The sequence below is a fragment of the Thermobia domestica genome, unplaced genomic scaffold (genome assembly GCF_964235325.1).
Source record: "Thermobia domestica unplaced genomic scaffold, izTheDome1.hap1.1 HAP1_SCAFFOLD_408, whole genome shotgun sequence".
NCBI classification, from domain to species: Eukaryota; Metazoa; Arthropoda; class Insecta; order Zygentoma; family Lepismatidae; genus Thermobia; species Thermobia domestica.
The window spans coordinates 149,710-163,291 of record NW_027656118.1 but is presented as its reverse complement, the minus strand read 5'-3'; positions in this window follow the sequence as shown (position 1 = coordinate 163,291).

The following is a 13,582-nucleotide window of genomic DNA, read 5'->3' as shown; positions in this document are numbered from 1 at the left end:
GTAAAAACTTATTCTCCTCATGCTGTAAATATCGCCAAGACTTACCAGTTAGTGGCCTGCCCACTTGGCGGTAAATAATATAACGACGCGTCGAAGGATTGACGCTAATATGCCACTGGCGATAGGGTTTCATCGGGTCGAAACAGATATCTAGAATCGGGGTGTTGAAGTTACCGCCGCGTAGCAGCGAGAACTTCATTTTGGTCCGCGCTCCTTCGATTCGTCGCGGAGAACTGCGAAAGGACCAACACGAACTATCGCCAGTCATGTACAGCGGTGGACACTTCTAAATGGTACAGCCATATGGAGATTTACGGCTAAGGTGTACCATTTAGAAGTGTCCACCGCTGTACATGCGGTTATTATTATATATTATTTTTCCTGATTAAGTATTCCTAAAGTGAGCTACGGGGGTCAAGAAGACCCCATGCCTCTACATCATGAAGTTAAATATCTTGAGATGAGTGCGTATAATTGTATGAATTTAGATGACAACTGTAGACGATCATTTGAGAGTGAATATGGGAGAACCATGAAATAAAGTAAATAGACGCGCGTAATTTTGTTATAAAATTACATGGCAAACGCATTTTATCTGATCTCAAACGAATATCACTGTTAAAGTAGCACTCTGGCCAAATTTTTTAAAAAAAGTCAGTGATATATCCTTCTACAAGTGAGGTTCTCCTCATCGCCTCAGCGAGGAAGTCAGAATACGCGCCTAATAATGTGGGTTCGCGCCCAACGGGGTATTTTATTTTATTTTATTTTATTTTTATTTTTATTTTTTTTAGTATTTTTAGACTCATTTTAATGTTAACAAATCATGCATATAGGCGATTTAACATATTTTGCGGGGGGAGTAATTTTGTGGTTCACTGTTGTTTCGTCGCGTGTCTACCGCGGGTGGTATAATTTTCAAAACGGAAGTGGGGCCACGCTGATTGTCGTTGCGGGGTCGCCAAGTTTTGGCGAGGTGTCGCTAGTTGCCCATCACTGGTCCACCGACGCTTACGGCATGGGGCTGTCATTACAATTTTGAATCTTAACATTTACAAGGGAAAGAAGAGAAACCTCACTATTTGTCGTGTCAATTACAAGGTATGCGAAAACATTCACCTTAACCAGTGTTAAAACATGTATCAACAAAGTATTGTTCTCTATTTTATATTCGTAGATTTGTACTCTTTGACTAACTGTGTGATAAGGAAATTTCCCCAAGTTATGTACACTGAGAAAAAAATTGTAGGTGGCGTACTTAGAAAGATAGGTTACATGCGTAATTCCTGTAGTTTTTGGACTTAACGTACAGCAGACGTATAACTGAAAACGCATGTTTTATAATACTTTCTGTATAAGTGTTCCATCTATACGTACTTTCCGTATGAAACAATGTAGGCGGTCAGGATCTCACATACAAATGGACGTATATAACATAGCTGACGAAGGTAACATAAGTATATGTATGTGATACACGGAAAACTGTTAGATGTCAGACATCCTGCGACGGTATGATGTAACATCTAAGGGCAATGCCTATGTAGCATACGGATAACGTATGCTCCGTACTGATTTCTATAGTAAGCAAGAGGATACCAAGTATTTGTACAATATACCGCTGTCCGGAGAACGAATTTTTCTCTGTGCACTGAGAGAAAGATTGATTGCGTTCTGTAGGAAGACAATTGTTTCAAGACTGTTGTTTATCCACCCCAAAGATCCATGTTTATATCATTGTTGCATCTTCTGTCTCTTAACTCTTCCAAATAGATTTAATATATTGTACATTCTCAACTATAATATTTCTTATATCAAATCCTTATTTGTTCTCGTTGTTCAGCATGTAGAAGGCCGAAGTCCTTCTCCCGCATCTGCATATCAAAATGCAGATGAGGGGCACATTTACATATCAGTATGTAAATATATTAATTTGTGATAAGATTAATTGCTTGGAAATTAGTATGCATATTGAATATTATCTTATTATTATGATTAAATTTGTTTAAACACCGAGCGTAGTACGGAAATATTAATACAATATTGTATTATATTGTATTTATTCATGTATGTATTTCCTTGATAGGCTAATGATATTTAATTTTATTGCGTGCATATCATTAATGGGACATTGTAGTGTATATCTTATACATGGGGATGAAGGAAGATAGTCATTATAATATTCTACATTGGATTAATTAACGAAGAAATAAGGCATAATCTATGGATTCATGCATTGAAGTTTGGAACTTTGGAAGACGGAGCTACGCTGCCAGAGATTTTTTTTCACAACTCACAGTTGCAGGAAAGCACTAAATTAGCGAGAGAATACGACTCATTAAATACATGAAGGATCCTATTCATTTCCTCTAGTGAAGTAAAGCTGAATTGGAAACATTGATTACTGACGCACAACATCTTTTGTTGAAAATGTTGTAAAAATTTTAGCGTCAACATGTGAGTTTTTGTATTTGTATAGGTGTGATTTCTTGAGTAGCGAGCTCGTAGCGTCTCTTCCGCCCCCCTTCACCCATGGCCAGTACTCCGTCAGCGAACGGGCCTATAATTTTACCCAGGATGCACAGCAGTTTTGAAAATTTGTACTTTAATTTGATTCATTTTCTATGTAAATTATTAATATTAACGTATTACGCTCACTCGTTCTTGGAAATACCGTTCTAAATTCATGACTATTTTTGTCAACGTGTATCCCTTTCGTACAAGACATTTGGCTCTTGTATTTATCAAAATTAATAATACCCAAAGATGTTTTCCTCTCTCTCTCTCCTACCAACATGGACGCGGATTGGTAGCAGACGGTTTGAAAGGAAGCCACAGGAAAGTAGACTTCCTTCAAGTACTGTGAGAGATGACAGTTTATTACAATAATATAAATGTATTCTATGTATCTTTTTCTTTTATTCTGTGTATAATATCATGTATTTCTGTTATTCTAAGTGATAGTTCCAAGTGTAAATAGTTATGTTGTTGTGAAAACTCCATGGACTTCTGTTGTGATCAGAAGTTTCAAATGTTACCGCCATTTTTAAATGATGGCAGCACCTACTAAAGGGTTGCTGGAAGAATGTGCAGCTAGAAGCAGGCTTCCGTGTCTTGTTTGCGGAAGACCTCCCAGTAGATATAGCCGGAGGCATAAAAACCTTTGTTGGGAGACTCGAAACAGAGCGAGTCCTTCCTTTTCTTAGTTTTGCACAGTTAATATACTTGTTCAGGGTCTGAACAAGGGAGGTTGATTCATAGCTCTAGGAGTGTAAACGTCGTCCAGTTGCAGTAGGAAGTCACCTATACTTCCTAAGTATCGGGAGTTTTACCCAGGAAAAAGTGTGAGAAATCGTTCTCCCGTGGAAATCCTGTGAACATACAGGTAACGACATGTATCGGGAAACATTGTGTGTAGTGAAGAGTTGTTTGACTTATCACCTTGAATTGTGACATATACCAAAGTGTTGGACAGTGCAAGCTTTCACAATTTGTTAAAAATGAGTCATATCTATATACGACGTTCAATCATGAAAAGTTACTTCAAGAGTTTTTTTTATCCACGGCTCAGTATTATCTGTAACTTTTAGGCAGCAGAACTAATTAGACAGTTTGTCTAGAAACTTCCTCTTAGCACAGTGGTGCAGTTACAACTTCCTGTATGGAAGGAGAAATATAAATATATAATATCTCTGAGATATTCTAGGCCTGTCAAGTCATTTAAGGCAGTGCTTCCTTGGACTATCGAACAAGGACCCAAGCAGTTGTTAAATTGCTTGTTTTACTGACATTTATAATGTCAACTCCATTATAGTTCATCGTCCTGCTTGTCTATTCGACAAGAATGTTGTTGTTCGTCAGTGGAATGGAAATGTGGAACATTATATGGTGATTTCAAGCCAGAACTGTGTGTGTGTGATTCACCCCTGCTACTGGAACAGTGCGCCGGTATATATATATATATATTTCCCAATTTATTTTCTTTACATTTTGTTTTCATAAAAGTGTGTATCACTATTATGTGGTGTTATTACAAGCCTCCTCTCTAAGACAGTCAGAGACTTTGAATTCAAAATCATGAGGAGCTAGTTTTATATTGAAATCTAATCTTTTCTGAGATCAAAGAGATCTCTGTGAATTAAGCCCAACAATTCCTCTTTTTTATTTTATTTTTTTTAATCTACTAGTGGCAAGTGTGTTTGTAAAATATTAAATTTTTATAGTGTGTGTGTGAGTAGTGCACTACCAAAGGAAAGTTCATTCTTGTTGTATATATGGAGAGATAACGAGTATCAACATTCATCCTATGATCTACCTAGAGGAAAATAAACCGCCATCTTTACCCAGTATTTCTAGTGGTCTGTTATTGCTGCAGGGTGAGTACCTGTTACTAATTCCGATGTTTTTGTTTCAGGAGTGTGAGACAAGGAAACATTTTCCCTTGTTGTTGTACATCTGACCAGCTCTCTGAATGGAGCCCAGGGAGAATTACGCCCATAGAACCATAAGAATACAGTCATGAGTATAGTGAGTTTCAATACAGGCTGCTACCTGTTAGTTTAAAGTAGATTTTTTCTTTCTTTTTTCTCTTTTAACCTTTTGTTTATTGAAAAACTCACTATAGTAGCTTCTAGACCATGACTGTCCTACAGAGTACCCTGAGATCTGTTGTTCTAGTTAATTAATTGTCATATGCTCTACCGAATTTACATGTGGCAGTGGCGGCTTCTACAGGAGATCACCTTTATCTCCAAGAAGGGAATTAAGTATGCAGATTTCTTTACTTTGCATTTTATGTAAATTTTTAATCTTGGTTTGAATATTCCCAGCCACTCCACCTTATTTATTTAAGTTTATTTGTGGTGGTGTTTTCTGGTATACTTAGTTTAGGCTCTCACTACCTGCACCTCACAAGCATGTCCTTCCCACATTAAATGTTTGTCTTATTAAGAATTACATATTGGGAAGTTCAGCGTTGTTTAACTTTGATAATTTATAATTAATTCACTACAATTTTTTTTAAAGAAATATTTCTTAGAGAAGCAACAGTTTTTACAGGAAATTTTATCCGGTCAGTCAAAAGGGTATCAATTCATTAAGCAATGAAGGGAATTTGGAAGACATGTTATTTAATTACAGTGGACGTCAAAAATCCGAAACGTCAAAAATCTGAACGCAGTCCCTAGAAGCTAGTGACAGTACACTAAATAAATTTTCTTTGTGTGAAGTCAGTGTTTTTACAAAAGCTCATTCATATGTAATTGTTTGTCATACATATTTTTTTTATTTTTATTTTCCCTTAGGCCAAGTTAAATTTTAAATGTGAGTTAAAAGAACAGTGTAATTTGGTGTACGAGCAGGTTCTTCAGAAACATTAAATGTAAGTAGCTTTAAGTACGGTATTGTAGTTACTGTACGTACTGTATAATCACTGTATCAATAAAAGAGCATACCGTACAGTATATTTAAGCCTAAATGATATTTTCTTGGTCATTTTCGAAAATCCGAACAATTTGAAAATCCGAACTAGCTGTGGCCCCAATTAGTTCGGATTTTCGACTTCCTACTGTAAGTGAAATACCTAAATGGTTATTCTTTTCATTAGTTTTCTTTGTACATTGGACCAGTCCATCGAAGCCAATTGTTTCACAATGATATTTTAAGCATTGCATGAGAATTATCAAATAAATTATAATATCATAATTGGTCAGAAGCGTACTGAAGATATCTTTTGCTATTTCAACTGTGGGAGGACTCAAAAAGGATCGGCGGAGGATTGAACGATGCGCCGATTTTCTTACAGAAGAACAGGTTTTAGTAGCTATAGAAAAATGACATGCTGCAATTAAAAAATGTGGTTAATAAATTGCAAATGGCCATTTCAGCTGCATTTGGACTTGATATCAATACAGCACTCGTTTTATTTGATTTTGAAAATGATCTAGTCTTTGGTCCAGCTTAAGAAATAGGGATGACCACGAGGAGCTAAAACTCGACTCGACTTAAGTTACGAATCGAGTCAAAGGTAATTTTCTCGAGTTGTGTTCCGAGTCGAGTCACTGTTTTGAGGTCGAGTTTGAAAAATGGCTCGCTCGTACAGCTCCTTTCAACTCGTTTTGAAATAATGACCTGATTAGAGTGGAAAGAGAAAGCCATGAGAAATATGAGCAGTAATGTGGAATACGTTTAGTGTTACTCATGATAGGAGTGCATCTCGTCTGTACTTTAAGTGCATCTTGTGGGGTACTTTAAATGTGTCTCGTCTCGTCTCGATAACAGACGACAATTGATTTTTATAACGAGACAGTCTCAAATGCCGTGAGAACTAATATAAGTATGTAGTTCTTATCATCAAGACTGAGATTTGAACGGTCGAATTTTTGAGCCCAAGCAGAAGCCCAACCCCCGGTAGTGATGACAACCGGCTCGGCTCGATTCAACTGAGCGAACTGCTCGAGCCGGCTCGATTCGGATGAGTCATCGGTTTGGTTGGGACAAGCCATCGACTCGGCTCAATTGAGCGGATAGCTCGAGCCGGCTCGGTTGGGATGAGCCAACAACTCGGCTCATGTACGCCATCGACTCGAGCCAGCTCCGTTGAAACAAGTCCATCGGCTCGGTTCGACTCAGCTCAACTGAGTCGATGGCTCGAACTGGCTCGGTTGGGTGAATAATTAGCTCAATTCGGTTCGGCGTGGATGAGCCATCGGTTCGAGCCAACTCGGTTGTGAGATGGTTCGGGTCACTTCTCAGTTCGTCTCGATAGTGAGTTATGAGCCAAGACGCTCGAGCCGTTGACAACCCTAAACCCGGACAAAACAGTTTTGAACATATTTGACTGGGACCCTAAGGTTTTAAGAATTTTTGGTTCAGCCCAAAAACTTGCTCTTCCGAAACTCAAACCCAGAACCACGTGACGGTGTCCTTGCCTTCTGAAGACTTCTTAACGACCGAGATCGACAGTCAACTAGTTTTCAGTATTCAGATACAAACCGCCTACCTTTCATGGTTATACAGTGTTGTTATAATAATAATAATAATAATAATAATAATAATAATAATAATAATAATAATAATAATAATAATAATAATAACAATAATAATAATAACACTGTCCTACGAATTTTCACTTTTTCTCTTTCCTGAATGAAAGTAGGTGTTCTTTATACTTTTTGACCTTCTGATTACGAATCTGAAGTCAGATATGCTGCATCAGGTCTGGTTGTTGAGAAATTTGTAAATAAAGATTAATTTTTTTTAATGTATGAATTTTAATAAACATTGTGACTTTGATGTAATGAAGAGATGTTGAAACAAAATATATACGTGGCACATCTGAATCTCAGAAATATAAACGAAAACGTATATCATTGTATTTCGTGGCATTTAGGGGTGCGCACGAGACGAGTCGAGACAGGATTTTCCTGAAAAAATTCGAGTCGAGACACGGCTCTTCCAATAGAGAAATATACATTTTTCGAGTCGAGACATCACTTTTACAGCACATTTCCGAGACGAGACAGCCACAAATCTTGTCTCGTGCGCATCCCTAGTGGCATTTCCATTTATATTACACTGACAAACAATAAATAGGGGCAAGGGGTTTTTCGCAAGTTGATGAAGTACGTGTGTTAAGCCTGTATTAGAGTTTGTATAATATTGTATATTTAATCTTGTAAACTAATTTACTTGGCGACAAAATGCATAATTGTATAGCCCAAAATGTGACAAAATGCGAGATTTGTCAAATTCCTTCTACACTAGTTACACATAGTTCGCACTTCTGTTAATTCCCAGAAAGTTTTCTGAGACACTCTTAAAAGAATTCCAGGTTTTCCGTTCCACCTCAGTCAGGTGTGATTCGAATATGTCATCTTTCATCAATTGTATCTGGGGTCCAATGACTACACCTTTTAGTTTAGCATCTGATATTTTTGGGAACTTTTCCTGGAGATACTTAAATCCTTGTCCTTCCTTTTCCAACCCTTTCACGAATACCTTCATAAGGCCTACTTTAATGTGCAGGGAAGGCAGAAAAATTTTCTAGGGATCAACAAAGGGTTTCTCTTTCACATTCTTAATTCCGGGAGTGAGGGATGTACCAGTAGGCCATTCTCTTTGTGTGTAGTGCAGATCCCTTGCTCTAGTGTCCCACTCACAAAGAAAACAACAATACTTTGTATAGCCCAACCCTAACACTAACACCAAACCTATCATTTTCAAGTCACCACACATGTTCCACTGATGCTCAGTATACCTCATTGTGTCGAAAAGGAGTTTCATATTTTGATACGTCTCCTTCAAATTAACGTAATATCCAATTGGAATGGAAGGGTACATATTACCGTTGTGGAGGAGAACACACTTCATACTTGCTTTTGACGAGTCCAAGAATAAACTCCACTCATCGACTTTATACTTTATTTGTAATGCCTGCATCAGCCCTTCCACGTCAATACAATACATGCAATCATTACTACTGTTGTAAAATTTGAGGAAGTTATGTTGTCTATCACGGTAAAATGTCACTTTCGTTTCCTTCTGAAAAAGGTTCCAACCTTGAAGTCTTGAAGTTAAGAGTTCAGCTTATTGTTTGGTAAGTTCAAGTCTAGACGGTGGCAACATATCTGCGTCATATTTGGCGCAACAGCAGTGAAGCAGGTTCAAGTCTCTAATAAAGTCGTTCAGTTTCTCTTGCGTTATCAAATGTGGTTCTCTGGTACGTGCACTGTATGTAGGGTCTTCACTCTCATCTTGTTATGTTAAATACTAAATTGTTACGCAATGATCGTTTAATATATTGAAGTAAATTACAATTATCTGTCGCTGAGTTTACTGTTTTGTGCAAATATATTTGTTGAATAAGAAAACGCCTACTGTTAAGAGAGTGCATATCAAATTTAAGTAAAAGAGAAGAGTAGGAGATCTTACTTTTTGTTGCTGATGTATGATACAATTTAAAATAAAGATGTTACAAAAATTTTAATTGGACTAGTTCTATGTTATTTGCTTATAATTTATGAATAGGATACCAAAGAACACAACAGTATTCCAACTTACTTCTAATCATCGCTATAAAAAGGTGTTTTAAAGCTTGGATATTATGTATGTCTCTTGTACTCCTTATTAAAAACCCTAGGACCCTGTACGACCCTGTGCAATAATTTTATTTATGTGACATTAAAATGTAAACTTGTGATCTAGCAACACACCTAAGTCATTAATAGAATACACTCTTTTTAACATTTCATTATTAATCTTATACTCAAAAGATGGACAATTAATTTTATTTGAAAACGTTATAACATTACATTTTTTTAATATTAAAATATAATTTGTTCCTGATACGAGCTGACCCGAGTAAGTTCTCGAGTCGAGCTCAAAGGTATCTGTTTCGAGTCGAGTCGAGTTGCAAAGAAAACTCGCTCGTGCCCATCCCTATTAAGAAACTATTTTCCTTAAATGGATCGATGACGCTAGCTGTATTTTTTCTGTAGTATAGAGTTATTGCTTGACGGTTTGATTAAGATAAATATGTTTCATAACTTCTAGTCTAAAAGACTTCTCACTTTAGTCATTATTTTCTCATTTCCATTTCGTTTCCGCTGTACACAAGAAATATGTGAAACTGGTTGAAACTAGGCAACTCTCGTCTATATCTTTTTCTGAATTATCTTACATGAAAGAAGTTTTGAGACTAAGATTACAAGATATTACCAACCTAATTGGCTTATTCCTTCACCAACCACTCCTGACTCGTCAGCTGTAGCAAGATGCTTGGCAAATTCCGCAGCGATGTATTCAGGTGCATCCAGTTCCATCAAGCATTCGGTAATAAAGCGTTTTACTTCTCCCACAGGAATAACAACAGAAGTATGGTCTACAATTATCTCATCGCCTGGAGGTCTGCTTGCTATGCAGTCATGATCACACTTCATCTTGGCCATTTCGAAGGTAAAGAATTACTCAAAAACAAACACTGTCGAAGAAAATGAAACCTTAGTAATTTAATATTCCCTTATTCTTATTAAACGAGTTTATTAAACGAATTCCACATTCCAAATTTAAGCAAATCCCTAAATTCAGCACTACGTGAAGGGGAGTTTCAATATGAAAGACATTGTCTCCTATTCCCTATTTAGAAATGAAATTTTTAAAAACGCTGAAACCCGTATTCTCTTATTTTTACTTAAGCAGTGGTCGAAGTGATACGGTATGCGGTGGTATTACATACCGCCAAGGCCGCCAATTTATCTATAAATTTAGGGGGCCCACTCAGACGCAGAAGGTATATATATGAGGATGTTAAGACAAATTGCATGCAAATTATGCCAAATATTGTATATTCATAAATACACTAGGGGGGCTCACATGAGCTTTGGGGGCACCCGGGCCCCCTGTCCTCCTAATATCGGCGCCCTTGCGTACCGCCTCTGTTTTTTTAAGTAATGAAGACATCTCTGCTTTTTGGATAATCAAGACATACCAACACTGGAAAGTGGACGCTAATGTGCCTTTAATAAATCCATTTTTACACACAATAGTTGACGAAAAGCTTTGCACGTCAAAGATTATATTTTGTTATGTAGAAATAATTTCTAAGTTGACAAGACCAAAAAATGTTAATATTTTTTTGTATCTTTTGTTTTTAAAATATGGTGTCTGCAAAGAAGTTCACACCTTCCTCCTATGCAAGAATTCGTGTTGGTTGTAGGTAAGGGTCACATGACAGAAAGGAAGAAGTCAAGGGCCCAATAAAAATAAAATCCAGTATTGTTGTAAGCAGTCATTGTATAAATAGAAATGTAGGCCCTAATCTTTTAGGCAATATACCCTCACCCTCACTGTATTTCAACATTTAGATAGCCGGTATGTCGAGTCAAAATCGTAAAAAAAAAACATACCACCTCTGCTTTTTTCCACTTCGAACACTGTACTCAAGAGTTTATATAACGAATTCCACATTTCAAATTTAAGCGAATCCCCACATTCAGCACTATGTGAAATAGGATTTTCCCCACGGGTTGGCATCACAGCACTAAAGTGAAATTCTCAAAATGAACAGTATTAATACACGGGATAAGATTAACCGCGAATTTCAGAAAAGGCGGAATACAACTATATATTATATTGCCATCTAGGAGCGATACTTCTAAATGCTAGTCACACCTCCTACCAATGGGTTTCTTTGTGCCCACCAATTTTACTGTACGGGTTTCTTTGTGCCCACCAACTTAAAATAGAAAATTTTTTCAGATACAGTAAAGTTCAACTTGCATCACCGTAAGGGATAATGCTTTAGCTGAACATGATGAGAAAGAGTATATTCTCTTATCATTTTATTTATTTTTTATTTATTTATTTATTTATTTATTGTCAACACAACAGGCTATAGCCCAATTATAGTGTTGTAAATTACGCAATTACATGTTCATAACTCTTAATAACATAACTTGAGTTCACAACTCTTGATAACCCATGATAATGACATTTCTAAATGTCTTAGGCGACATATCACATATATCAAATTCATTGTTATTTGAAAACATTTTATTATACAAAGCTGTTGTCCTCCAGATTGGTGATTTCATCATTATATTAGTTCTTGATTTTTTGCAGTAATAAAGACCAGGGTTTCTACGTACTTTTAATGTGGGGACATAAAAATTCAATAAAGAAACTAAATCAGGACAATCCAAAATATTTTGCGTTTTTTTTTTTTTTTTTTTTTTTTTTGAATGAATAATAAATCAATCATATGTCGCCTTTGTTCTAGTGTAGGAAGATGAAAGGTAGCAAGTATGGTTTTACAGCTGTCATAAGTAGGATAAATGTGAATTTCTTTATATGTTAGAAATTTTAAAAAAATGTCTGTATTCTTTCTAATTACTCACGATGTTTTATGTGAGTCGGATTCCAAATACTAAAAGCATACTCTAACTTTGAGCGAACATATGCATTGTATATACAACTTCTGTAATGTTGACCAGTTCTTAAATTATTTTCCCGTTTTAATTATGAATCCTAACAGATTGAATGCTTCACTTGTTATATTTACAATGTGACTGTCAAACGTTAACTTAGCATCAAACATAACACCAAGATCCTTAACTGAATCATGCCTATTTACTATATATTTAATTTCATAATTAAAGTGACCAGGTGATTTGCTCCTAGTGAATGATAATACTTTGCACTTGCTTGCATTGACCCCAAGTTGATTCGAAGAGCACCAGTTACCAATATGATCTAGACCTTGCTGCAGCTTTATGTTGTCGTCCACAGAATTGATTTTAGCATATATTTTTAGATCATCGGCATATAGTAATTTTTCATGGTCAGGAATACAGTCAGGTAAGTCATTAATAAACAAGAGAAATAACAATGGTCCTAAATTTAAACCCTGAGGGACTCCTGAGGATGCAATATATTCTTTAGATTTGTATGCATTAAGAAGAACGGATTGTTTACGATTAGATAGGTATGATGAGAAGAATTTAATCAGGGACGGAGAAAAGTGGAAAAGCTTTAATTTTTGTACTAATATGTTATGATTAACTTTATCAAAAGCTTTTTCAAAGTTAATATAAATCACATCTACTTAACTGCCTACATCTAATGAATTCGCTATAAAATCTGAAATTATTGCAAGATTCGTTATTGTGGATCTTTGTGAAATAAAGCCATGTTATTTAATTGAGATAACCGGTTTTTATTTAATTAAGGATTCGTCGATACAAGATATGCTCAAATACTTTGGCAAAAGCAGGTAATATTGCTATGGGTTGAAAGTTGGTAATATCTTGACTATTGTTGGACTTCGGAATTGGACATATTAAAGCTGTTTTCCATTTGTCTGGGAAAGTGCTTGTTCTTAGTGATAAACTGAATGCAATTAATAGGGGATATTGAAACATATCAGCGCAACCCTTCACAATGTAGGAGGGAAGTCCGTCAGAACCAACTGCCGTTTTGGACTTAAGGTTCTTAATAGCCATTTCTATTTTCTTCAAATCTATCTGGCAAATATTTAGTGATCCTATGCTACCATATCTGTTTTCTCCCAGATCTATGTTCCGATCAATTATCGTTTCTGAAGAGGGAACATGCACTGATCTAAAATACTTCGCGAAAGTATTGGCTATTTCCTCGTTACTACAGAGATTATGACCCTGAAACTTTAATGATTTCGACAAGACAAAGAAACAATTATAAAAATTAATTACGAAGTAACATACTGTGATGTGTACAAAGTATCCCCCCGTTCTAGTGCGAGAGTTAAACAAAGAGAAATTTAAGTATTTTATAAATGTCCCTCTTTTCACAATTTGAAGCAGAATTTTCGAAAACGCGGGAACACGTATTATCTTATTTTAAATGAAGATTTCAATACTGAGTTCCATATTTCTAACGCCAGTGATTCTTGAGGTACACTGTTCTTGGTGGTAATTTTGAACCTCTCTTTACCCACTTACAATGAATATTTCCAAAAATCCATCGTTATCCCATACTTTCATGACAAAAGGATTATTCTAGCCAAAATTGACATTAACATCTACAGAGTATGGCTTTAGCAATAGTCTTA